Consider the following 8274-nt stretch of genomic DNA (forward strand, 5'->3'; position numbering starts at 1 on the left):
GAGGGGTGGTTGAACAGGACCCCGTGAAGAGGGCTGGTTGAACAGTAGCCGGTGGAGGGCTGGATAAACAGTAGGCCATGGAGGGGTGGTTGAACAGGACCCCGTGAAGAGGGCTGGTTGAACAGTAGCCGGTGGAGGGCTGGATAAACAGTAGGCCATGGAGGGGTGGTTGAACAGGACCCCGTGAAGAGGGCTGGTTGAACAGTAGCCGGTGGAGGAGCGGCGGAGGCTAGATGAACAGGAGCCCATGGATGAACAATGGCTGATGGAGGCAGGAGGGTAGACACCGTGGATGAAAAGTCGCAGGTGGAGGCTGGAGGAGGTCGACGCTGGATGAACAGTAGCCCGTGGAGGCTGGAGGAGGTCGATGGTGCAGATGAACAGTAGCCCGTGGAGGCTGGAGGAGGTCGATGGTTTCGACCGCAGCGCTCCAACACAAGTCTGTTTCCTCCATTTTTCGGTACACCACACCCCTCCTGATAAATAGGACCCCGTTCCGACCGTGGGAGGTCCAAGAGAAGTCTGTTTCCTCCGTTTTGTGGTACGCCAGACCCCTCCCGATGAATAGGATCCGTTTTGACCGTAGCCAATCGAACACAAGGCCGTTTCCTCCGTTCTGCGGTATGCCAGGCCTCGTTTTGATTGGCAGTTTCGTCCAAGCCGGTTGGATCCCAATGAACACAAGGCATTCCGTTACCTCCCGATGAACACAACGACGCAATTTCTCCGTTCCGATCCAGCCGGTTGGCTGCCGATGAACATGATGCCCTAACTGCCTCTCCATGTACACGAGCCCTGGTTGTACGTATGCGCAAGTAAGCATTCGAGACCCCGCCCGTACGTACGTATGTGGCCGTATTTTTTGGCGTGTGGCTATATGTACATGTACACTATTTAGACAGGACATCCTGAACTGCTACATGGGGGGCTATACTATGACATGTGCCACTACTTACTCGGCCACGGTTCATCATGGCAGAGCGACCGATCGACTAGTATGTATGTACACGTTCGCAACAAGACAGACAACGGTACGTACGCTATGACTGGGTGGGTCCCAGCTGTTAGGGAGGATAAGGACGCACTTCCTTGCATGCAAAGATATAGCTGCTGGGTCTTAGCTGTTAGGGGGAATCCTTTTTTCCCATAATAAGGACGCACTTCCTTGCGTGTGACGATGTAGCTCGTGGGTCCCAGTAGTCAGGGGGAGAAAAACATTATTTTTCAGGGTAAAAAGGATGCAGTTGCATGCATGCGTCCATGGGCGTGGTGCGTCCCCACCGTCAGCCTCTCACATACAGTCATCTTCCGATGACTCTCGTTTGTTGACCACGTTGACCACACCTTGCCGGGCGCACCAATGCCGGTGGAAGATAGCGAGGCCCCAGACTGAATGACCCAGAGTTGGGGAACACACGGCAGTGGAGTTGCAGATGGAGAGGAGTGGGAAACTTGACTGGTTTGGGTGCACGACAGCACAGCCGCCCACGGGAGACAGGAGCAAGAACAGAGGTTGAAGAAGGAGCATGGTTGTTGGATTAACATCCAATGGTCCAGCTGCTAGAATCATTTATTGATTAAGTTGAGAAAGCCCCGTGTACACGTCCGCTTAGTAGGCCAACAAGTCAGCCACCAAATCTGTCGGGTCCCAGCTGTCATCGGGAGGAATAATTTTTTTCGCATGACAAGGAGGCACTTCCTTCCGTATGAAGATACAGCCAATGGGTCCCAGCAGTCAGGGGGGAAACATTTTTTTAGCTTAATAAGGAGCAACTTTCCTTGCGTGCGAGCACAGATGTCGTGGGTCCCAGCCATCAGGCTCTTCATGTACAGTCCTCTTGTGATGACTCTCGTTTGTTGACCATGCCGCGCCGAGCGCAGCGAGGCAGTGGACGACGGTGAGGCCCCGGACGGGAACGAACCGGAGATGGGAAGACTTGGCAGTGGAGTCGCGTATTGAGAGGAGTACAAGGGTTATAGCTGCTTCTGGTGCGGCGTGGGGCTGTAGTCGATGGAGAATAATAGAAGGGGTGGAGGGGTGGAGGATAGCCTGGCCGGCGGTGGGGTAGCGCTTCGCAGCGATGTGTGCTAAGCAGAACTTCTTGCTGCCGGAGGCTAGAGCAGGCAGTCCCGGTGATGCTGGAGGAAGAAGATGAGAGATTGAAGGTGCATGCCGAACGTTGGATATAAATCCAATGGTTGTGGATGTCATAATCATTTGTTAACCAAGTTGACAACACCTTGCGTATGCTTCGACCTATTGGCCCACATGTCAGCTTGCAAAAATGTGGCATATATTTAACCCATGTTTTCTAGAACTTACTGTCCATTTCCTGGGCTGGGTGAATAAATAATATTGTGTCATTGCTGCCCATTTAATATTTTCTAAGAAATCCCAGCCCATTTGCACTTTCCTGAAATACACGAATTAGTGGGGCTCGTTCTATATATAATGTTAGGTTAGAAGGAGCAATTAATTTCAAAAAATTAACCGCGGCGACACATTATATATATATATATATAATTAACAAATTAGCAAGTTATTGCTCAAAACAAAAATGAGCGCGTTATTATTACATTGGTCCTTAAAATCTTCGCAAGCTTTTGTACGCATTCACCAGGATTTTCCTTGCCTACGAGTCAAAAACAACCAGGATTTTCCTTGCCAACTTCGGTTAAACATTTATTTTATAAGTTAATAACACGTGGGATGTTTTTATAATGTATATATAAGTCTATACAAAATACATGATAATAGTAATAATATAAATATATATAATGTGGTTAGAAGGGAAACATAAATTGGACACATCATTATTATTCTTATTTGTAGATAAATAGAACAGAGATCTGTATTTTATTAAAAAAATACATTGGGCTGCCGATCTTAAGGAAAAGTAAAACCTACGCAGGGAGGCCTATAGGCCTGTATGGACCTCAAAAAATAAGTTGAAACCACTGTCTCTATATGTTGTGGGCTACGCATGTCAAAAACAAAACCTAGGCCTAGTTGATACTTGTTCGCCCTCTGGAAAAAAATGATACCAGCTGGATCCCTAATATCCCTTTCTCGCAACAACAACAACAACAAAAAAGAAAGATCCCCGATACCCCTGAAAAAAAGCACCCCGATGGCAATCATCGTTGGAAATTTATTTTGTTTATCGACTAAGGTTGACAAACCTGTGGGCCCCAACGGGGCACTTGCTTGCGTACGGCTTGGACTTGGTGGGTGAGGGAGTCCTGGATTAGGGGGTCTCCGGATAGCCGGACTATATCCTTTGGCCGGATTGTTGGACTATGAAGATACAAGATTGAAGACTTCGTCCCGTGTCCGGATGGGACTCTACTTGGCGTGGAAGGCATGCTAGGCAATACAGATATGTATATCTCCTCCTTTGTAACCGACCTTGTGTAACCCTAGCCCCTTCGGTGTCTATATAAACCGGAGGGTTTTAGTCTGTAGGACAACATACAATCATACCATAGGCTAGCTTCTAGGGTTTAGCCTCTCCGATCTCGTGGTAGATCAACTCTTATAATACCCATATTATCAAGTATAATCAAGCAGGACATAGGGTTTTACCTCCATCAAGAGGGCCCGAATCTGGGTAAAACATCGTGTCCCCTGCCTCCTGTTACCATCCGCGTTAGACGCATAGTTCGGGACCCCCTACCCGAGATCCGCCGGTTTTGACACCGACATTGATGCTTTCATTGAGAGTTCCTCTGTGTCTTCGCCGTTAGGCTTGATGGCTCCTTCGATCATCGATAGCGATGCAGTCCTGGGTGAGACTTTTCTCCCCAGACAGATCTTTGTATTCGACGGCTTCGTACTGTGGGCCAACTCGCTTGGCCATCTGGAGGAGACCGAGAGTTACGCCCCTGGCCACCAGGTCAGGTTTGGAAGCTTAAACTACATGGCCGATATCCGTGGAGACTTGATCTTTGACGGATTTGAGCCCCTGCTTAGTGCGCCACATGGTCACGATGAGCATGATTTAGCTCTGCCATCGGACAGTGTCCAGGAGATCACGCCGGGAACTGCTTCGACCCTCAATTCGGAGCCAGTTGCACCATCCATGGACGGGTGGATAGACCCCGCCACGGAGGCCGCACTCTCATCGGCGATCGAGCCGAGTATCGACCTTACCCTTCACGGGAGCCGTGACACCGAACCACCGGATCCCTCCCCGGCCACGGACTCCAAACCGCCTGCGCCCGTGCCTATCGAATCCGATTGGGCACCGATCATGGAGTTTACCTCCGCGGATATTTTTCAGCACTCGCCCTTCGGCGACATACTGAACTCATTAAGGTCTCTCTCCGTGTCAGGAGAGTCCTGGATGAACTATGTCCGGCAGGATTGGGATGTGGATGACGAAGAAATTCGCCGCCCACCAACCACCCACTTAGTATCCATTGTCGAAGGCTTAACCGACATGCTCGACTTCAACTCCGAGGACATCTACGGTATGGACGATGATGCGGGAGACGAAGAGGAACCACTGCCCACAGGGCACTGGACAGCCACCTCGTCATATGACATATATATGGTGGATACACCCAAAGAAGGCAATGGCAACGGGACAGCGGAGGATGACCCCTCCAAGAAGCAACCCAAGCGCCAACGTCAGCGGCGCCGCTCTAAGTCTCGCCAAAGCAAAAGTGGTAACACCGGCACAGAAGATAATAGCACTCCATACAGTGCCGAAGAAGACAACAATCCCCTCCAGCAAGATTTAGGGCAGGAGGATGGAGAAGCGAGCCCTCCTGAGAGAGCAGCAGATGGAGAAGCGGAGGATGATAATTACATGCCTTCCTCCCAAGACGAGGCAAGCCTCGACGATGATGAATTCGTCGTGCCTGAGGATCCCGTCGAACAAGAGCGCTTCAAGCGCCAGCTTATAGCCACGGTAAATAGCATTAAGAAAAAGCAACAGCAGCTTCAAGCTTGTCAAGATTTGCTAGCTGATAGATAGACTGAAGTCCTTGCGGCCGAGGAATATAAACTCGAACGCCCCTCCAAGAGTTACCCAAAGGGCAGGTTGCTACCCCGACTAGAGGAGGAAGCACCAAAACCTACATCTCCAGCATATGACGCGGTTGATCGGCCACCTTGTGGCCGCGACAAAGAGTCACTCCAGCCAAAACTTCAGCCCACACCCCGACGCCACTCAAATAAAAATGTCAAGGGATGGGGAAATACGCCAGACCTGTGAGACGTATTGGAGGACAAAGCAAAACACGCAAGATCGATCTACGGATCGCGAGGGCGCGCCACTATACGGGACGATCACCGTCACGCTGGATACAGTAAAAGTAAGTTCGGCCTGGCCGAACACAGCGGACAAGACTCATTTGAGCTACGTCACGATATAGCCCAGTACAGAGGCGTCGCACACCCCCTATGCTTCACAGACGAAGTAATGGATCATCAAATCCCAGAGGGTTTCAAACCCGTAAATATAGAATCATACGATGGCACAACAGATCCTGCGGTATGGATCGAGGACTTCCTCCTGCACATCCACATGGCCCGCGGTGATGATCTACACGCCATCAAATACCTCCCACTCAAGCTCAAAGGACCAGCTCGGCATTGGCTCAACAGCCTGCCAGCAGAATCCATTGGCTGTTGGGAAGATCTGGAACCCGCATTCCTTGAGAACTTCCAGGGCACTTATGTGTGACCACCAGATGCCGATGACTTCAGCCACATAATTCAGCAGCCAGAGGAATCGGCCAGGCAATGCTGGACACGTTTCCTAACAAAGAAAAATCAAATCGTCGACTGTCCAGATGCAGAGGCCCTAGCATCTTTTAAGCACAACATCCGCGACGAGTGGCTCGCCCGGCACCTTGGCCAGGAAAAGCCGAAATCTATGGCAGCCCTCACGACACTCATGACCCGCTTTTGCGCGGGAGAAGACAGCTGGCTGGCTCGAAGCAATAACATACCAAAGAACCATGGTACTTCGGATACCAAGGACGGCAATGGCAGGTCATGTCGCAACCAACATAAGCCCGCATTAACAGCGACAATACCGAGGATACGGCAGTCAATGCCGGATTTAGAGGCTCTAAACCCGGTCAGCGGAAAAAGCCATTCAAAAGAAGCACTCCAGGCCCGTCCAGTTTGGACCGTATACTCGATCACTTGTGTCAAATACACGGTACCCCCGACAAGCCAGCCAACCACACCAACAGGGATTGTTGGGTGTTCAAGTAGCCCGACAAGTTAAATGCCGAAAACAAAGATAAGGGGTCACATAGCGATGACGAGGAGGAGCCCCGGCAGCCGAACACCGGAGGACAAAAAAGGTTCCCCCCCACAAGTGCGGATGGTGAACATGATATATGCAACCCACATCCCTAAGAGGGAGCGGAAGCGTGCGCTAAGGGACATATATGCATTGGAGCCAGTCGCCCCAAAGTTCAACCTATGGTCCTCCTGTCCGATCACCTTTGATCGCAGGGACCACCCCACTAGTATCTGTCATGGCGGATTCGCCGGACTGGTCTTAGACCCAATCATCGACAGATTTCACCTCACTCGAGTCCTTGTGGACGGTGGCAGTAGCCTGAACCTGCTTTATCAGGACACGGTGCGTAAAATGGGCATAGACCCCTCAAGGATCAAACCCACAAAAACAACCTTTAAAGGCGTCATACCAGGTGTAGAGGCCCATTGCACGGGGCTCAGTCACGCTGTAAGTGGTCTTCGGATCCCCGGATAACTTCCGACGCGAGGAGTTAATCTTTGATATAGTCCTGTTCCGAAGTGGCTATCATGCATTGCTCAGGAGAACCGCATTTGCCAGTTTCAATGCGGTACCGCATTATGCGTACCTCAAGCTCAAGATGCTAGGACCTCGGGGGGTCATCACAGTCAATGGAAACACAGAGCGCTCTCTCCGCACAGAGGAGCACACTGCGGCCCTCGCAGTAGAAGCACAAAGCAGCCTCTTAAGGCAATCACACAGTTCGGCGATTAAAGACCCGGACTCCTTCAAGCGCGCCCGGAGTAATCGGCAGCAAGACCTCCTGGCACATTCTGAGCTCGCATAGCAATGCGGCCCCCACCCTAGTCCCAGCCAAACGGCAAAATCCGTGCCCCGTGTACACAATTACGCATTGAAAATACCATGGGCACAGGTGGGAAGGGGGGCATGACTACGGCACGCCCCAAGACCCGGCTCAACCGCACTAGGGGCTTCCTGCCTTATTTTTTCTCTCTCTTTCAGGACTTTAATCTCTGGAAACCCCGTCCGGCAGTACGGTTGCCGGACACACGATGCAACAACCAAGGAGGTAGAAAGCTACATCGCACCACGGAACTCCCAGGTGGTCTCTGACAACGAGTGAAATACCTGCTTTACATACCATTCCTCAGCTTGCCCTTGGAGGGGACATGTCAAATAGTCCTACTTCTTGCTTATCGCACTACTTGTATCATTCTGCTTTAACGCACCTTTTTGAATAAACAATGCATAGCGCTAGACTATTATCGCATTCTCTATTTTTCTTATTTTATATATATGTTCATTCATGACATTCAGCACCCGTACACTCTGGTACGGCCAATACGCCAGGGGCTTAAGCATACCCCATAATATGGCATGAGAAGTCCGAACACTTTGACAGTTCGGCACCCCGAACTTATAGCATTATATGCATCAGCTCCGAATCATGTCTTGGGTCAATAGTTGGGTTTGCCCGGCTCCCATGTTTTGGTACCTTACGTTCCGCTAAGGTAGCACTGGGAGAACTACTGCGATTGTGCCCCGGTTCAGCTAGGCTAAGCACCTCAGTAGAGAAAGCTAAAACTGACTGTCATGATAAGGCGAGAGCCTGGTCGCTGTTTGAGAGGTTTCGGGTCCCTAAAGACTTATGCCGCTTAGAGCGAGGACTCGGCTTTGTTCGGCTTAAGGCGTGTATAGCGCCCTGAATTCAGCCTTCTGAATACTAGGGGCTTCGCCAAAATTTAAAATTATAGAATTCTATGGCTAAGTGAGACTGATAAAGCATGAGAGTCCGATTGCCTTGTTCGTTGTGCTGTGCACCTCCCTCGAAGGACCCAAAAATGGGAACAAGAGTGCTGAGGTTTATCCCGAACACCCCAGCACTTGTGGCATGGGGCCAGAAGCCAACGACTAGCCATCTCTCAGATTTGATAAACAGCCGAACAGAAGGTAATATTTTAAATTCAAACAAGCGTTGCATAGCACATATGAACAAGTTTTCATAATACAGGATCACACGAGCAAGTTC

This window comes from Triticum urartu, chromosome 7 (genome assembly GCF_003073215.2).
Source record: "Triticum urartu cultivar G1812 chromosome 7, Tu2.1, whole genome shotgun sequence".
Taxonomy (NCBI): domain Eukaryota; kingdom Viridiplantae; phylum Streptophyta; class Magnoliopsida; order Poales; family Poaceae; genus Triticum; species Triticum urartu.